Here is a 20,989-nt window from a genome sequence, read left to right on the forward strand (position 1 = left end):
AAAAGAGTCAGAAGCAGCCCCTAAGAGACAGGAGGCAAACCAGGCATTACTAATGCTGCATTTATGCCGGATAAGAAGAAGTATTTTTTCAGGTACTAGAATTCTAGGAGTAGGCTTCTGTACGGTGTTATGAGAGCCTAAGCACTGCAACATGTCTATGCAGGAAAATCTTTCATGAATTGTAGATGAAACCTAAGAGAAATGTGGCTACAGTGAAATGGGTGTTAACCGACCCATCTTACAAATTAATTTTTGGAACACAACCCATTTGTAACTTGAATACCTCAGGTACTATGACAGAGGGACACATTTTACTTTGGTTGCATCTTAAATATTTGGCGTGAAGAGGACTACTTTTTTCTAATATCACTTTGTTCCCAAAATTTGCTAAAATTTGAGTTTCTATTTTTAGGAACTAGGATGAAGAGTAAGGAGAAAGTAGACATACTTACATTTCCCCCATTTTTTGAGCATTTTTCTTTTGTCTCTGACTGATTAGTGTAGCTGTCAGTTTCGTTGTCTCCTATAACACTAATTAAATCCTCCCTTCTGTGTGGCAGCAAAAGGAATTGACCAAGATGCTCCCTGGTAGCGTGACATCTGGCAAAGGGAGCTGTGGAAGGGAATAGAGCTAAAACCAGAGACAAATGTCAAGTTCCTTTATATTGGATCCGTTCGGTAGTACATGATCAAACTGGACATGGCTGATGAGGCAAGAGATGCTTGTTTATTTTATTTGATGTTTGGCAATTTGAGGCCGTGGCTCTACTAAAATTTTGTTTACTTCCCAGAGACAAGGAGGAACGTTTTGATAAAGCATGGGTTCTAAATTCTCAGTGTGATGGTCATTCATACCCAACAGTCTATTTAAATAGCACATTATTCCTAAATATTAAGAAGTCCTTTGAAGATGAATAAATCTTTCCTTTCTGCAGTTTCTTACGTCCATTATGTTTAAGTTTCAGAATCACACTGGAGAGCATAAAACACAGGGGAACAAACCACATTTAGATACTCCTCCCTTTAGAGCAATCTATGTGTACTTGAGTTCATTCTGTACTGAGAATAATGTTGGTCTAAAATATAGATGTAAGAAAACCACAGATGTCCAAGAAAGTGAATTCTGAATGAGAGAATAGTTCTACATGCGAGGCTAGCTCCTAAAAGGAATTTCAAAGTTTCCAACCTTTGCTAGTTTTGTGTTTTATTAATGTTTCGTCTTCAGTGTAAAATATTCATTTTCAAAGGTTAGAAAGGAATTGAGGCAGTAATCAATCCCCACCTCTTCTTTTACAGTCTGTCTCCTGAACAGTGCACATACCTAAAATACAGAAAGAGCTGGAAGGCAGACTGGGTTCATCCCTGCTTCAACATGACAGAGCTTCAGTGAACATTAAGCTTATCCATATGAGGGAATGGTGTAGGGTAATGGTCCTTCAAGGACCCTCTGCAAATACTCCTGGAAAGTGAAAAGCCACTGGGCAGAGATGTGGGAAACCTGGGTTCAGGTCTTGCTTCTGTCCTTAAGTGTATGACTGTGGCCTACAAGTAGATGTCTCTAAAACCAATCTTCTTCCTCTCTAACATATGGTGAGTGGACTACACAGGCAACCTTTAACATTTCTGCCAGGTCTATAATCACAGTTTTTTATGTTTCAGTTGATTGTTGACAGCCAGATAAAGACCTAAAGGTTTTATCTGACCAAAGGTAGATTCAACAGTTGATTTGATTACCATTCTTTGGTGTAATAGGATTTACAGAAATGAACCGATGTTCATTGCAATCTGCCTATGTCATATGCCCCCACTTTCCCATCTAGTGAATGTCCCAAGCACTTTTGGATGGAATTTCAAAGATAACTTTGTTTATACACCTGTGAAGTCAACAGGTTTCTACCGAGGGGTCAGAAAGTATAATGCAAGCTAAAACTCAAGTGGGAATGTGAGAACACCCTTTCCATTAAACTGCCAGAGGGTTGATTTTACAAGTTTTAGTAAGTTTGGAACGAACTCAGTCTTGGCTAACTCCATACTCCATCTTCTTTCCAATATACCACTTTGCCTCCAAGAGGCCCACTTAAGACTGGGAAGTCCTTGAATTATTAAAGGGAAAAGAGCATTCTAGTACCTATGTATTCCCATTTCGTGACACAAAGCCTTGCATATAGTCGGTGCTCAACGATTAAATTGGGACGACTGGCAGGGGAAAAAGGTTTCCATTGCCAAAGTCCTAGACTATGTCATGTAACTTGTGGATTGACTACTGGACCAATTACAGCTCTTCTTTTATCTCATAGATGTCTTTGTACGTGTGGACCAAAAGGACCACAGCTCCTTGTGCTGTTTAGGATGTTTACTGTTCTTGGTATTTCAGGTGCAGAGACCTCAGGGATTTTCTGGAGGGTGTGTGTATGTGTATCAGTGTGTGTATGCACACACGTGTGTATACATGGATGTGTCTGATCCCAGTAAGATATATAATCTCCATCTCCATTCCTACCTCCAAACACTAGGCATCCTTGCAAGAAGGATTCTTCAGAATTTTGCGAGCATAAGTACATTTTCATTTGCCCAAAGGAAGTGAGCAAAGGCTCTAAGTGAAGTGGAAATCCTGAGCAGTGAAGCCAGTGGGTAGGAACTGGGAGACAATGCAGCTTGAGTCTTTCAACACAAATTCCAGCAGCTCTCAGCAATCCTGGCTGGATTCGAGTGGTACTGACAGATTCGTACTCAGGAGGCAGGCACTCGCATTAAAAGACACTCGGCAGCCCTCTGACTTGCAGTTTCAGATCCTTGGATCAGTACCTAATTAAAGAAGTGAATTTTGTCCTAATCTCTTTACATTGTCATATAAGGTTAACATTTTGTCAATTTACATAAACATTTACACACGCACATAACCTCCTTTGGATCTGACAATATAGACCAATTTTCAGAGAATTATCATCATTAATCAGGGAGAAATGAAAACCACAATAGCATACCAATCCATATCCAATAAAAATGGCTGAAATGTATAAAAAAAAAAAAAGCAAAGAAAAAAGCCTGGCAATACCAAACATTATCAAGGATGTGGAACAACTGGGTCTTTTTTTACATGGCTGGTGTGATACAAATGGATCCAATCACTTTGGGAAAATATTTGACAATAGCTATCAAAGCTGAAACATCTGCTGATATGTCGCCCAGTGATTTCACTGCAGTCTTTCATGCTATTCCATGCCCAGCACTCCTTTCCCTCTCTATATGTGGAATACCTTCCTCTCTGTAGTGTGTGATTTAACACAAGTTCTAGAGTCAGACTGCTTGCCATCATAATCCAACTCTACCTGCCCGGCTACGTGCCTCTGGGTGAGTTACTTACCACATGTCTCTCGTGTGGACAACATGATTTGTGTGTTTGCGTATCATTATTTTCATCTGCAACCTGAGGGAGGGAGTAGACAGTTACTTACCCACCTCACAGGGCTGCTGTGCTGGGAGGACTCAGTGATGTAATCCACATAGGGACCATGCCTGGCAATTAGTCGGGGCTCAATAAATGTTAGCTGTTATTATTTCCTACCTATTGTAATCTTATCTATCTTTCAGCGCCTACCTAGGCCAAGGTGCACCACCTCTATGGAACTTTTTTTCAGACAAAGTGGAAGGAAATATTAATTCTGATAGACATTCAGTCCCTCTTTCGCTCTTCCTACATTTTATTGTAATCTTTGTTTTTTATTCTCATTATAGTTGGCTTTGAATCTGGATTGTTCTGGATTGCTGTTTGTTCCTCCAGACTGTGAGCATCCCGAAGGTGGAAATCTCTGCTCACCTGGGTGTCTCCTTAGATCTTTGCCTGGAGCTCTGCACTTAGATGTTCAATAGGTATTGGTCGCATTGTATCAGATTGAATCAGGGAAGGGAGACTGCGAGCTGCCTTTGAGTAATGTTACTGGACGTGTTTGTTTTCCAAGAAGTTGTCATTTGGAATTGCTGTTAAACAATTGGCTGAGCTCAAAGGACAGATGGTTTCTTAGTGATCTAAGAGCAAGACAATGAGTGGCTGGGTTAAGATCCAGGAAAGTGGCTTGCATTTAAGCTGACTGGAAGAAGTGGTTGGGGGTAAAGTCTGCCTTTATTATACAAATGTGAAGTTGATGGAGATTTTTCCAAATATGGTCTCAAAAGCTCTAACTGACTTAGGGATGTTAAGATATTTTTAAAAGAGAATTGAATTTTCATACACTGGGCTGCGTCTTGAGTTTGTGAATGGAAAGCCTTGGGGTTTTAATCCTAGAGTTTTTATTTACTCAGGTGGATTCTAAAGATCAATTTATGCTAAAGGCTTTATTTTACATTGATTCACATTTACAAAAATCTCTGAAGCACTTCAGTGAAAGAAATTATCTCTCTCAGGCCACCCATTTTGCAGGTCCCCAGGCAAGAGTACAAACAGGGGCCCCATACCATATGTGTAAATATTTACAAGGTATACATTAAGGTAGTGAACTACTAAAGAAATTTGTTCTATGCTCCCACCTTCATAAAGACCTGGAAGCCAGGTTCAAATGTGGACTTCCTGGCTCTCATAGTTCCACAGTGGTCCAATGGTGGCAGAGGGCTTCCCCATCCTTCCCCAGCCCCAGCTGTCCCAGATCTTACGGGACTTCCGGAGCAGGTGTAGACAACCCAACCCTTATGTCCAAGTTACAGCCATACCTACCCACAAAAAGCCACCCTTGAGTGTCCAGAGACAGTATGACCTACCCTTCAGAAGACAGGCCTAGGAAAAAGGGGTGCTGGGGCCCCAGGAGTGGGAGTTCTGGGGCTCAGGGCACAGTAACATGATCATCATGGGAAGGGAGGCTGTGGCTCCATGTGGGCTCTTCCTGGACTTGCAGGAAGGGGAATGGCTTAAAGACCAAAGCAAGGTTTCCTGAAGTATAGAGACCTCTTGCTTGGGCCTATGAGCATGCTAAAGCTACTTAAATAATATGTATTAATGATGGAATATTTTTATCTCAGGGTGCTCTTAAACCCTTATTTGTCTGATCTACTGCCATTCGTAATCACAAATGTTATAGTCCTAAACAAAATTCTAGCGCTACTCTCTTCCCAACAACGAAAAGCCTTAAACTTTAAAGAATGTGTAGTGATACTGGAATATATTTGCTAGAGAGCCAGCAATTTTACTTGGACTTTTTCCAAGAAGTTTCCAGAAGTTTGAAAGCCATTGACTTGGCATCCTTTTTCTCTCAGTCAGACTGCTTCAAAAGAAAAGGAGAAAACTGGATCTTCGTTAGAACCGTGCCTGAATGGGCGGTGATGACTGGAGGATAGGCTGTCCCTAGTGAAGTCTCCTCAGAAACTCTGTTCCCTGGCAGCTGATCTCAGTGATTTCTCTCTCCTCCGCAGAGGGGCTCCCCTGGTCTCAGAAACACAGATGTTACCACATCAGATTATTTACTTACTCATTCTGAGAAAAACAAAAGCGATGCTATACTAGCCTAGATACCTTCCTGTCCAGATGACATGCCTAAATAACTCAAAAAGAAGCTTTGAGGTCAAATAGATTTGGTTCCCATTTTCACTCTGTCATCTTGTTAGTGTGTGACCTGGGCTTGTTCATACCACAAAGTCCACAAGTTGTCGGGATTCAATGCCATCGTTTCTATAAAAGGTCTCGGCACGGAGCAAAGCGATCCAGCCAACATTCACTATCTTCTCCTTTCCTCTCTATTTCTCTTTGCGGCATTCGATTCAAAATTTCCATCATCACCAAAGTAGATCTATGATGATAAATTAGAATATAAGTAACTTTCATTCACTCAATGACTACTAATTCTGTATTAGGACATATACAATTAATTTTCAGAGTTGCATGCACAAAAATCTTACTAGAGTGAAAGAAATTTTGTAAGCTTATCAAGGGATCTACCTGGTGGCTCTGAAAACAAAGAGCTTTCTTGATTCGAAATTGAACTCCACGAGTTCATAGTCTAAGGTGAGAGCTGCATTCTGGTTAACCTCATGCTTTTTTTGAGTATAGCTGCTCTTTTGAGAAGTTATTTTCACTAATCACTGCCAATCATACACTGATGTTATTGTGAAATAAAGGATCTTTTCTTTCGAAAGCCACAATTCCTATCATAACAAGGGGCCGTACAAAGGCAAATATAAAAGCTCCTGAGGCAGCTGCTTCTGAAGAACTGCCGGGAAGCTGCCTGCAAATAAGCTGAGAGGCCCCCAGATTCTGGGCAGCCGCGGGAGGGGTGGGGGGGCTGGTCCTGACCTGGATCGTGCAGGGGAAGAGCCTGGGGCTGAAGCCACAGGAATTCAATTTCCCTGTGTCTAAATGTAGTAGCTGCTATTGACAGGTAAATAAATTGGTTTTCCTCCTCTTCTCCTCTTACATTACAATATTATAATATTTTGAGTTAGTATGTGGGATGTGAGCAAAATGCAAAGATTCACATGAAAAAATGGAGACTATGTGTACATATACGTACATAAAAGTGTCATAGCTTTTTGTTTTCATATATAAAAGATGTGCTAACGTCTTTGCTAAAGAATACAACTCAAAGCTGCTTGTCACAGACACACCGAGGCTGTATTTAAAGAAAATTGTGTGGGGACATGGACATTTCTGCAGTTTTTGTATGCAAACAATTCACAGCACCATCCAATTGAGGCCCACTCCCCACTAAGCACTGGAGTAGCAGCTCCAGTAAAAAAAAAAGAAAAAAAAATCATTTTGTAAAAGACATAGAAGTCCTTGACATTAGAAGTATACTAAAGTTATGTTTACAACATTTCTAAGAAAATATGAAAAGTATCACAATGCAGCCAGAGTTTCTGGATTCTTGTTCCTTCAAAATGAATGCTGGGGAGTCTGAGCCGTGACAGCGGCTCTGAACCCAGCAGCAATCACATGGACGGATGCACACACCACATATACAAGCAACCAGGGCAATAAAGAATGCCGGGGGTGAGGGGCCTTCCAATAGGGCGAAACGTTTGTTTTTTCCCCCCAATAAATATAAGGATGTTAAGAAGTGAGAGGCTTTGATAGTGTAAGTGCTTTGGTGAGGGAAACCCCCAAAAAACATATTTTAAAAAAAAAAAGATACAATTTCAGAAAGAGCATGCTTGGATCTTTAAAAACAAACCTAATTAAAATGGTTATTAGAAGCAAGAGCGATGTACTAGAGAGTAGAGGAATATACAACCTTTGCCTAGTCTCTATTACTCATCCTCCTAAAGACACCCTTTGGAAATGCCCCCTTCTGGCTTTCTTAGACCACTTCTCTCCCTACTCGGAGGGGTTTGCCACTCACTTCAGGGACACACTTGGCTCTGTCCTCCTTTGTGTCCCTTTACATGCTGTTGATCTCTCCCACAGATCCCAGGGCTGCCCTTCCACTGCCGGTCCATTTTCTTGATCAGAAACAGTCAAAGTAACACCTCTGCCCTTACCTGCCTTCCTCTGAGTCTGCTACTCTAAGCTCCCTGCCATGCAGGCTCCTTCCTGTCACCTTCACCCAGGGTTCCAGACACAACATAGAGACAGAATGCCCAGAAAGTGTTCCCAGATGTCCACTGCCTGCCAGTGCAATCACAAAAGGCTTTTGGAGAAATAAAAGATGCCACACGTCACTTTCCCAGCATTCTTCAGTTGTATCCATGCATTTTTTTTTTTAAACAAGGGAAATTAAAATTGCCACTAAAACTACCAAATCTGTATTTTTGACTCAGAGAAATAAAGTTGGAAGGGTAATACATTCACTGAAATATCTCACGGGTCTCTTTCCTAGTGATTGTCCCAGCTGTACAACATTGCCAGGTTTTCCCTCCTAGCTATGTGTAGAGTTACAACAAAATCCTTTGAAGGCAACCTTACAACAAAGAAATATATAAAAAACAAAGAAATATATAAAAAAAGGAACTTTATCCAAAGACTGTTAAAAGAAATGAACTGCAATGAATTAAATCAATTCAGATTTCCTGAAACATAATTTCTGGCTCTTTATAGACCACAATAACATTTTTAATCTTGTTTACAAAACAACATAAACTCATGGATCTCAAAATGTATAATAAAATCAATGGTGTAGAACGAAAAGATCCATGTCAAATGTAAAATACATTATAATCAAGAAAATAATTTTAGGTATTTGTTTCTAGTTCTCTGTAATTGATTTGAAATAATTTTCTCCAGGTGTGAAAAAGAAATTTTTTAAAGTATCACTGTCATGCTTTGTAAGAGTCTGAATGAAAGACTTAGTTTTTATTAGATAAAGAAATTCAACAATTGGATTGCTTTCATTTTAGCGGAAATATTACTGTAAGAAAATCTAAGAATAAGATATAGTGTTTTAAAGTGACTTCTCAAGTGAGCTATGCTCAGGATTAGAAATATGTGCTAAATTTTTATAATCATTACCATCACCTCTCCCAACCCCCACTGCCAAACTCCACAGCACATGTTTAATAACTGAGATTTAGATTATCTGCCATCTGGAAATGCATATGAAAACCTTTCCACATTTCCAAGGAAATGGGAAGAGCAAATGTTTCTTTCATGTGTCTTTAATGTTAACCAAGTCAAATGGTTTTCTGAACAACAGGTATTTAAATAATAGAGCGTTCCAGAAGCAAGGTTATTGCTTTGGTCTTTTGATGGACCCTCTCCAATTGATAGAGAAGAGAGCTTTAAGTATACCAGTGTAAACTGTCTAGTTTAGCCTCTCATGGTTAGGCTCTAAATTCAGCTTGTAAGGCAAAATTCGCCTGGCAAACTCCTTGAATCACCCAGAAGGTACAATATAGAGGGTTGGCTTGTGCAGACAGGACCACCTGCTGGCAACTTTATCACTCCCTTTAACTCTTTGGCAGTCAGTGCTTCTCTAGACCCTTCATTATTCAGCTTATTCATCCACAAAGCACTCTCTTCTCCTTGGTCACTGGAGATTTTTTTTTCTTGGCTTTGTTTCATCGGTTAATGGCAAGAAAAGTTGTTCAAATATTTCATACATCCATTTTGCAGGTTTCTCTGCGTTAGGCTTGACTGCTCTATGGTCAGTAGGAATAAAGATACTTTTCTCTTCTTCCCCCTCTTCCGCTCCCCAGGAAGTAAGTTTGGGTAATGTATATGCACAAGTGATGCAATTGCACATTCTGAGGTAATCCACTGCAAAAGGACGAATCTGACGAGGCTGTGAGCATCTTCACCCCAATCTTCTAAACACTCAGGAGAATACGGCAAACACTCCGAACCAGGGCCACACACATACACTCCTCCTGACTCTGCTAGGCTGGTCAATCAGAGTCAGGCTGAAGCTAGAGCACAGCGTTTCATGGTGTGGTTTTTTTGTTTGTTTTTTCAGAAGCTCTCCATGATCAGTTACATTTAATTAGGTTATCAAGTAGATCCATGGAAAGCTGAGGCTGAGATCCTGGCTAGACTAGACCCTTCACACTAGTCATGAAAATAAACACACGCTGTGGTTAAGCTGTACTGAATGAGTAAACTACTTTCTCATCCTCTCTAGTTTGGCTGCTCCACTCCACCCCAGCAAAGCATAGCTCTCTGCTCACAAACACTACTGAGTGGCATCAGAAATCCAGGGGTGTGGGGACAGAACCCCAGAAAGCAGTTTCCAGGCTCTCGGTCTCACATAGAAAGGTGCTGGCTCAGGTAGTAAATGGCCATCAACTGTGATTGGATGGCCATCAGCTGTGGCTAGTTGGCCGTCAGCTGTAACCAGTGAGCCATTGGCCACTAATATAACTGCCGTGGCTACGCTAGCAGAAAATGGGGCTAGCAAGAGCGGATTGCAGAGAGGCGGATGCCACTGGTGAGAATATAGTGATATGATTCCCCTACTTATGGCTCCATGGGTGTTCCTTTTTGGCCTCACCACGTCCTGCGTTTTTATGTGGGGAGCGGTACCAGAGACTCCGCAGGCTGCCCTGCACAACAAGGGGTAAAGAGGTAATAGAAGAAAAGAGGCATAATCGCTAAATCTAGCCCTCTACTTGGCTTTTGGAACCTTTTGTTTCTCTTGCTAACAATGGCGGAAAATGGACAATTTCTTGCCTGCGAACTGGAACGCTGAACATATGGATGGAATGAGGAGGACATCTGATAAAAGTTACAGATAATCCCACTTCAAAGATAGCTGTGCTTTCCATTTCCAAACGCTTTAATCATTTGGTCCATATGCCTGTCTCCTCAACGCAGATGCCCAGGGGAACAGATGTGTCCCATTGTTCCAGGTAAAAGCCCACCAGGTGGGAATAGTTTATCAGTAACACACCAGGACACAGCCCGTCTGTCCTGGGTACCCAACACCACTACTTCATGCAAAGAGAAACTGTACATGGGCAGTAGGACTCAAAAGGGAAAACATGAGACCTTAGCTCTTGTGCTGCTGCAACCAGTGAACATAGGAGAATTTGCATTGCAACTCATGCTTCATTCCTCACTCAAGCAGAATCCTGGGAAGGCGCTACAATGATTGTCACTGGAGGCCTAGCCAATGTGCTAAGACACTGGTGCCAATTTAGGAGAATAAGGGCAGTGAGAAAGAAAGACCTCTTTACACTGGCAAAAATGGCCTCTGGAGACAATCAGCTAACATACAACTTGGAACCCAGGCCTAGGAACCCTTTGCACCAGGGTTTGTTCTGCAGGTTGCTGGAATTAACAGCTCTCTGGAAGCCTCAGCTCTTTGAGCATATGATCTCTCTTTCATGATTTTACTCCTCCCTCCCCCACCACTTAGAAAAAAACAAAACATATGGACTTTGTTAGAGGGCTATCGTGAAATGTATAGAGTGACAAAGACAAAATATGGCAAAATACCCTTAAAATGTCACATTAATGGCTTAATGGCTATTTACAGATGGGAGTGAGACGATGCCTTTGGAAATTTTTTGTTGGGTTGGCTGACTTTACCAGTTACAGCTCATTTCTCAATTTAAAGGCAAAATACCATTCCGTGGTCGGGCAAGTTTAAAAATCCTGATATGAAATATATACTGAGTTTATGGTGTTTTCCCTATTCTAGCACCCTCTTTTTCATTCTGTATACCCACATGATGAATGAAGGAAAGCTGATTCAGGGAGGCAAACTGGTTAAAATGTTAGAGAAAAAAAAAGTATCAAATTGAGAAAGTGTTTTCATTGCATTTTTGAGACTCCTTTTGTAAGTGCTTTTCTTTGTATATTGTATCAAAACTTTTCTACATCACCTACACAAAGTGTGACAAAAACAGTAAAAGACTGCTACTAAAGATAGGTGTGTTCTACTTAAGTGATGGTCAAAAACATTTATCTCAACTCATTTGCCCCCACTACTTTCCACCTAAATTTGCTACACTGCAGGGAACAAAAGTCTATTCTTTCATATATCACACCCCCTTAGGTATAAGAATCTGGTCTATAGTAGATTCAATAAGAGGTATTTGCAGATATTGTGGGACTCATCACATATGAAATTTAGAAATAATGAGAAACAATTTGAGGATACAAAGTGTTTTCCTTTATTCAACCAGTATTTATTGATACCTACAATGTACTCTAATGCTGGCCAATAGAAACAGGGGAGCAACAAATGAAATTTAAAATTTTCTAGTAGCCCCATTTAAAAACAGTGATATTAATTTTAATGTTTTATTTTACCCAATACATCAAAGTAGCATTTTGATATATTATCAACATAAAAATGGAGATATTATACATTATGTTTTATATTGTCTTCAAAATCTAGTTGGTATTTTATACCTTCAGCATGTCTCAATTCACCATCCACATTTCAAGTGCTCAAGAGCCATACAGAGATAGTGGTTGCCAAGTTGGATAGCATCTAACTAGATAAAATGAACAATAACCAACCACCTCTGTGCTTTCCTGCCTCCCTTACTTGTTTTCTCTGTTCTTTCTGCCAGATTATGCTTATACTTCATCCACCCGTGGATTTGCTCCTTTTACATGTATTAAATCTCAGTTTATGGCAATATGGTAGAATAATTAGCCTGTAAAGCCACCTCTCACAAAACCTCAAGAAATGCTTGCTGAAAAATATTCTTTGAAATGCTGTAAATAGCTACAGTTGTAGAAACATAAGGAAAATTTCCAGAACCAAAAACTAGACAGGAGGTGGTGGCATCTGAGTGGCCAACGGGTTGGTCCTAGGCAACTGAGAAGTTTGGCTTTCACGTAACAAACAACGTAGCTTGGCAGATGCTCAAAACATGAGTTGGAGATGAAATCGATCCCTCACCATGGGACCACAGAATGCTTTTCCCGCAGTAAAACACTGAATCAGGGAGAACAATCTTTCTCAATCATAGCAGAAGACAATAAGGATAAATAGGAAAAAAAAAGTAGTCTCCTCTTAAAATTCAAACCTTCAGGTCGGTCCCCACTTAGGCTTGGGGTTCAAATTTAAACTAACATGTATGTTGTAGTAACTCCCAGAAGCACTACTCGGTGCTTGGCAGAAGGATACACAAAACATCTATCTCACGGGGGATATATCTTCATCCCAGGGCACATCAGATTATCACTGGTTAAGCTCCAACAAACATGAGCTCACAATTCTAAATTATAAACCAATTGAGTAAACAATGCATCTTGGGCAAGAGTTAGCTCACAGAACAAGTAGCAGAAGTAGACCTCAAGAAATTCTGATCATAGACATATCAAAGAGAGCTTATAAAAGAAATACACTCAAAACATTAAAGTCATAAAAAGACTCAGTTAAAACATTAGAAATGAATAAAGATCATGAGAAAAGACCAGGCAGAGTAAAACAAATAATCAAATTGAGATGATGAATATAGTCATTTAATTTAAAAAAAAAACTTCAATAATTGGGTTAAATAGTTACTTAGATGCAGTTTTAAGAGAGGGTTAGTGAACTGGAAGAAAATGATCTGTAATTCCATAACTAGATAGACTATCATTTAAGAATTATGTTGAAATAAGGGCATTTTTAGGTAAAGATTTACAGTTTGCCCCAGGAGACCCTTGCTAAAAAAAAAAAAAAAAAAAAAAAAAGAGGTACTAAAATATATCGGTAAAAAAATAGGTTTATGTATAAGCAAGCATCAATTGTTTAAAACAGGTATAACAGTAATTATAACAAAAGAATTCAGAGAAGAGGTAACAAGGAATCCTAGAACAGCACTGTCCAATAGAAATATCCTATGAGACACACGTCAAGTGCTGAGTAGTTTCATGTGACTAGTGCAGATCACATTGGACCACCCAGGTCTAGAGCAGCAGCTTCCAAAGCGGTGCTCTGTGGATCAGGTACCCAAGGACACCCAGGTAGGGCATGCAATGCATTTTCTGTATTCAGTTGAGTAAATTCCAGGATGAAGGAAATTAAACAAGTCTCAAAGCAGCAGAGCTTCTCAGAGCCTTCGGTGCATCTGTACCCCCAAGAGGGAATGCGTACGTAGTATAATGTTTCACAAATGTATTAGCTCATGTAGTACTTTTTGTCTACCGCACACCTGATAATGCCTCCCCGAAAAAAAATCTGCTGTGGAATATCAGTGTGAGAAACTCAGATTTTAGTCATAGGGAAAACTCAAAGGAATTGGCAAGATGTAAAGTTGGAAACACAGGCAAATGTCAGATCAGAATCTTACCTGTTAGGCTAAGAAGTGTGGACCTCGCAATGAGAAGCAATATGAAGCTCTGAAGACATGTGAGCAGTGGGAGCAAGGAGTAATACCTCTGGGTTTCAAAGGTGGCCTATAAAGCTTCCATGTGCTATGGCTGCCACTCCATGACCAGATTTGAGAGGGGGTCCTTACAATGACTTCACTAGGGGCATAGTTGGAGGCTTTCCCCCAGTTAAACACAGGCAAGGCTAACTTCCTTCTTGTTAGTTGATTACACAATTAGTCCTCTTCAGCCTGCCAACTGAGATTGGATGAGGAAAAATATCACCAAATTGTAGTGAACCAGGTAACAGTGAGGTTCACCCTGATTCTGGAACCAGTTTGGTTCAAAGGAATTAGAGCATGCTCATAAGCTATGATAAATAACAATAGTCTCTGGAGTACATGATTTGTAATTAGGATAGGAGCTCTAAGTGTTATATTGAAAACGACTTTAATTTTTCTCTAAAATGTATTTTATTTTTTGAATAGGTCATATATTTACAGTGTTCAAATTACCCCCCCCCTTCTCTCTCTCTTATACAATGAAATGCCTCAATTCTGCTGTTCTTCTACCTAGCTTCCTCACCTCTGTAGTAGAGGTTGCATAGCTCGTGTCAAAACCTGCTTCTTCTTCATCTTGGCACACAGACTACAATTCCCAGTCTCCCTTGCAATTAGATATGGCCATGTGATTAAGTCTGAGGTGTTTATCAGCCTTGGGCCCTGAATGACTAAATGGAGCAGAGTACTCCTTCCTGCCCGTTGCTGTATGGATGTATTACAATTGCTTTAACCAGTTTCTCATTCATGGACATTTGGATTAGAAATTGAGTTTTAATCTTCCCTGTGCTAGCACTCTTAAAATCATTAGTGAACTTAGATTTTTTTTGTTTTTTTCTGTCCAACCCTGTTTCATCAAGATACATATTTAGGGCAGAGTAAATCTGATCGGAACTTAAAGCTAGAATATAACAGATGATGAATTGAAAAACTAAGAATACTCTGCTACTGATGGGTACACTGTTGAAGAGTCACTTTGCATATTGAGTACACAATGTTCGGACAAGCTGGAACCCAAAAGCCCCTCGCAGAATTAATCATTTTACTCTGTAGAGCACTAGACAACTGTTCCACTCAAATGTTACTGATGTCATATGAGAAAAAGGCTGATGGGCTCACATCTGGCATTTGTTAAGAGGTAGTGGCTAGAATTAGTCAGAATCCTTGATGATTAATCTTTGATATGCATGGCCACAAATGGTGTTCAGTCACTTAGCCAGATGTTTCTTATAGACCCTTTCGAAGGACTGAAGCATGTCTCAGAAACCATTTGCTTAGCCATTTAACTAGAGTGCTTGTTTTTGCCAACAGCTTGACAGTTTAGAAAAGAATAAAAGCCTGTTTCCCATCGGAAATTTTTGGAATTTTGCCATAATCATTATATATAGTACTCTTAGGAAATTCCAGCTTTATGGCTCTTTAGACAAATGGAGTCTGAATTTTACTGTCAGTAGAGAACACTAAACAACAAGTAATAAAAGAAAGCAACAATGTAGTACCATGTTCCTTAATATGCTTCTTTAAAATTAAATATTGATTATGATTTTGCAATTTATTATTTGAGGTTCAGGACTTTAGTGTTGGTGCTGGGATTACAATGAAAATGAAGTGCTGCTTAAATTTAAAACACTATAAAATTCCCAAAGGTAATCTTGACATTTCACTTTGTTTCTTATGTTTTCCAATAGTGAAAATACCATCTTAAATTAAAAAAAAAATTGTCCATAAAGCTCATATCCTAAAAAACAAGCAATTATTTACTGGGCTTTCTTTGATATAATGACATCAATTTAGAAAAGATTCAGAAATTAGCAATCAAAAATAACATTAATATTCACCTAAACCAACATCATTTATTACAATATACCATAGTCATTACTGATTACTTGCTTTCTCTGTGAGTACATAAGAAGCATTTGGTTCTAAGAATGGGTGGCCTCGAATATTTTCACCGCTATTCTTGCAATCACCCAAGAGCTGGCTGAATTTTAATGGAGAGGTTGCCTATATATAACTTGTGAACACATTGATATTCCCTGAGCTGAAAGGTTCCACAGAAACCACAGATTGCACCTATTTCCTTAAAAAATAGGCAAACATTTCCCCTGGATTCTATCCTGGTTACTTAGTATGTCATTTCCTTGATGATATATAGAAATAGGCTCTATATTTCCATGCAATTCCGAGTAACTTCCAGATTATCCCTACTAGTGTAGCTTATATTTTCTCAAGTACTATGGGAAAGACTACACAATACAAACCAGACATCCTTCTTCAGAACTCAGGATCAGACACACCAGACTTAAAGGCAAAACAGCCTACTTGCCCCTCTCCCTTCAACACTAGTTCAATTTATGGAGAACTTAAATCAGAATACCTTTTAATACCTTACACACTAGTACCGTTACAACAAGGAACATGCTAAGTTTTTATTAACCCTTTAGTGCACAGAAAAATTTACAAACATTACTCTTAATATTGTTATTAGTTTTATGGTTTATGGAAATTGAATAACCTTATCCCAGAACTGGGCCTCATGGTCAGACGTACTTATTTGGGCAGGAGAAATTACTGGTTATATGTCAGCATGTCAGCCAAAGATAATTCCTGCACAAATTACGGCATCAAATGTCCTAACAATCAACAGAGTGAAAAAGCAAACTACAAAATAAGAGAAAATACTTGTAAATCACATATCTGATAAAAAGTTAATATCCAGAACGTATGAAAAACAAAACTCAATAACAAACAAACAAAAAACAACCCAATTAAAGACCACAATGAGATATCACCTCACATCCACTTGGATGGTTACTATAAAACAAAAACACATAAAAACAAACCAACAGATAGAAACAGAAAATAACAAGTGCTGCAAGTATGTGCAGAAACTGGGACACTTGTGCACTGTTGGTGGTAATATAAAATGGCTCAGCTGGTTAGTGAATCTCTACAGTGAATTGGCCACATTTTCTATTCCTGTTTTGTTAAGGAAAATCCCAATTGCAATGTATTTGGTAGAACTGTTGATATAGAAATTTAACTGAAAAATATTTATAATGCTTGCACATGTCACATTTAATTTTTTAAAGAAATTACTCAAAATAATACCTTAGTATCAAACAGCATAACACAGTTCAAGATAAACATATTCTTCATTGCAATCCACTTATCTTACCTAAAAGGTAAGGTTTCTTGGTTTTGGTTTTAGTAAGTAAGATCACTTTTGCTCACCATCTTTCTACTAAATCACCCCTTAGCTTAAATGTATCAGCCATAAATTTATTGCATATCACTCAAACAGCCAGTATAAATTAAACTACCCTATGTTATACAGACTTTAAGAAACATCATCATTTATATAGACTGTAAGAAACCAATAAATATGTTTATGGGGAAAACGTTAATGTGAGGATAAAATAATAACAATAAGAGAAATCAATTTCATTATGAGAATTTGGGAGAAGATAGAAAACATAAACATAATCTGATGAGAACATTAAATCTGCATTTTCTTCTGAAGGAAGTGAAAATAGTTCAAGAAGATTTGGAATTTCCAAATTACTTTGAAGGCGTTTTAGTCCCAGTTTCCCAATGAAATAATATAATTTATTTTCTTTGTTCATCGTGTAAACAGAAGCAGAACAATTTTTGCAATAAACTGTTAGATCAAAAAAAGCATTTTTTTCCCAAGATAGAAAGTTAAGGAGCTCAATGCCAAGGACTAAATTACTTCCAGCTGTAAAAGTTGATTTCATTTTTCCTGGGAAAGCCGGTAGTAGCTGAATTCAATGTTATTTGTAGAATACTTAAGAAAAGAAAATCAATGGGGGATTAACCATGCAAATCAGTCAGTGGGTACCATGTAGAGACACTTTTAGAATTAACCACAGTCATAAAAAATATTTAAGTTCCCATTAGATATATCTCCACTAGAGGAATTCACATTTTCAAGTAGCCGACATGCAATCATATATACTAACATGTTGAAATATAAATAATTGTTTATTTACTAAGATCAAATATTTACAGTTTATATAATTTAAATTATATTTAAAATAATTATAACACATGCAGAGAAGGGAGACTCTATTCCGTATCACCACCCTGAGAATTTGGGACATCAAGATGGTTACATCTTGTCCTATTTCTGTGTGTACCCATGATGCTCCAGGTAAAGAGAACACTTTGCTGATTGTTGAGGTGCAGAATGAAACTCCTAAACAAAGTGGGAAGACAAGACTTCCCTCAGTCTCTGAGAGGAGTGCTGGAGCCAGCTGATGTGCATGCTATACTTTGTGACACTCCTTGGAATGTGACTTTCAGTGGTACCGTTTAAATAGCTCTCACCCTGTCCAGAAAACTTGGTCCAAAATCAAGAAAAAAGGCTGAAAACTTAACAGAGCTGACAGCTTCTTTTGGTGCTATGGTCTGAATGTTTGTGTCACCCCCAAATTTACAGTGGAATCCTAATGCCCAGTGTGATGGTGCTTGGGAGGTGGGGCGTTTGAGAGATGCTTAGGTCATGAGGGTGGAGCCCGCATGAATGGACTCAGTGCCTTAGAAAGAGACCCCATCGACCTCCTCCGTAGCCCTTCCACCAAGTGATAATACAAGAGTCCTGCAACCTGGAAGAGGGCCCTGACCCCGACATGCTAGCACCCTGGTCTCAGATGTCCAGCCTCCACAACTGTGACAATTAAATTTCTGTTGTTTCAAGTTACCCGGTCTGTGGTATGTTGTTATAGCAGCCTGAAAGGGCTGGCATTTGGGGACCTAGTAATAGCTTTAAAAATAATTCCCTTCCCATTTTGATGGCAAAAAGAACAGAGAAATGACTGGGAATTGTAGGAGATGACAAGAGGCACCTGGAGAAACAGACACTGGCAGCAGAGCACAAAGAATTAACAAGAGTAGAGATCACTTGCACTCACAATAGGCTGAAGGTCTCAAGTGAGCCCCCCCCCCAACACCAGAAGAGGGAGAATGTGACCAGAGTAAGAGAGAAGCAATAGCCTCACTGAAGAGAGTCACGCCCTTGGAGAAGGGAGGTGGCTCTGGGTGGTGGCTGAAGTTCTACTACATGGATGACAGAGACAGAGTTCAGGGGGTTGAGGCCCCATCACTGGTATACAGGTGTACCCAAAAGACTGTCTACCCGTGGGAAGCATGCAAAAGCCCAAGTTGTGTCTGTGTAGTGGCTTGGGGGGTAAAGTGCATATTATAAAATGCACGTATTTTATGAATCTTTTGGAATAGTTCCTAAACTTTGTGCACACTTTGTACACACACATAAACACACACACATGAACTGTGTAGAGCAGCTCATGTGAGATTTTTTGACTATCAGGCCACTTCAGAAAACGAAGTAAGGATTAACTGTGACCTCAGAACAGATATTTCTAATTTACTAGAACTATGCAATACACATATGCACAGAATCACACATACATTTGATCAAAGACTGAAAATGGCTAGAAATGATAAGCAAAATATATACCACTTGGAGCTGAGGAAGGAAGATAAGTGAGCTCAAAATAACAATATTAGTGGGAAAGAAGCACTTGGAGATGGAAGTAATGATATGCTTCTAACTTTCTCTTTTATGTGTCTTTTTACTGGGTCAAGATAAAACAAATGCAATACAAATATCTAACTACAGGTAGAGTGGCCTCATCATTTATTGTCCAAATCAAGGCACTTCTAAAAGGGGAAGCTATTAATAATTATACCAGAGCAACATGCATAAACTGGGACAGTTCTAGGCAAACTGGGGAGACTGGCACTATACATAGTTATTATAATATTATTGACTATATTCCTTATGCTGTACTTCACATCTCTGTGACTACTGTGTAACTACCAATTTGGACTTCTTAATCCATCACCTTTGTCACCCACTTCCCCATCTATCAACCATCAGTTTGTTCTCTGTATCTATGAGTCTGTTTCTGTTTTGTTTGTTCATTTATCATGGTATTTGTCTTTTTATGACTTATTTCACTTAGCATAATACCTTCCACGTTGTTGCAAATGGTAAGATTTCATTCTTTTTTATGGCTGAGTAATATTCCATTGTACATATGTACCACTTCTTCTTTATCCAATTGTCTGTTGATGGACACTTAGGTTGCTACCATATCTTGGCTATTGTAAATAAGGGTGCACATATCTTTTCATATTAGTGTTTTGGATTTCTTCAGATAAGGTAGATTTTGATCATTATATATTTTCTTTATTAATGCCTCCACAAAATACCATCAGCCTCATGTGCCTGGCCGAGAAAACTTTTAAAAGTGTTGGCACTCATTTTTTGGGTCACTGTTATCCAAAGCATTTACCAAACTGTTTAGTAAATGTTGGCTATTATTGTAAACATTCATCATCAAAAAAATTAATTGAGCACCAACTATGTAGTATTAAGCCTCCAGCTGAAAATCTGAATGTGGTACTATCCTTGAGAAGCTCAGAGCCCAGTGAGGGAGAACAATAAATAACTATGGGCTATTGTGGTAGGGGCTGGAATGTAGGTACAAGCAAGTCCTATGAATGTCTTATATAAACAGCTAAATCACAACATAGAAAAGTAAAGGCCATACTGATGTATACACAAGGTGCTCTGAGGTCATAAAGAGTAAAATGATCAACTGGGGGGTGGTAAGGAAAGGCATAAAGAGAAGAGGCCACTTGATGAGGGAGAATAAAAGTACACCACACACATGAAAGAATACAGCAGAACAGCACAAAGGAACTGCATACAGAAATAATATCCTCACTTAAGCCCAAATTTCAAAAAATTACCCTTCTCACACAAATACACAGCTGCACCTGGCCAATAGTTTCCAGATGCCAAGACTCTATAAAATACAATTTGAAAATCTCTGACCAGGAGCAGAATTTTTCAAATGTATTTCTTCTGTGGGCCGATTTGGCTAAAAAAAAAAAAAAAAAAAAAGTTTCATGGCTTACTTTTGCTTCGCACTGGGAAGAAAATAAAAACAAAGAAAACCACCCTAGAATTAATGGAAAGTATACTACAGCCTTTGATGAAATGCCAATAAGATGATATTTGCTTTGAGTCAAATAGAATGTAAGAAAATACAGAAGAATCGAATAAAATTTTGCCATATACATTATTATATAAATGAGTACTACAAGTAATATAAGATAGCAAGTCTTAGACCATCTGCAGAGCCACTATGAACTATATCTAAAGAACCAATTATCGGGTGAATACATCTTATTCTTAGGAAATGATAGA

The 20,989-nt window shown here is 38.9% G+C and overlaps 1 protein-coding gene across 2 annotated transcripts in view; it reads right to left on the reverse strand.

The window, feature by feature from the left end:
* Positions 1-20,989, reverse strand: part of RNF150 (ring finger protein 150) — a 171,866-nt gene that overhangs the window by 93,615 nt on the left and 57,262 nt on the right. The window lies entirely within an intron of this gene.

This window comes from Rhinolophus hipposideros (genome assembly GCF_964194185.1).
Source record: "Rhinolophus hipposideros genome assembly, chromosome: 16".
NCBI lineage: Eukaryota > Metazoa > Chordata > Mammalia > Chiroptera > Rhinolophidae > Rhinolophus > Rhinolophus hipposideros.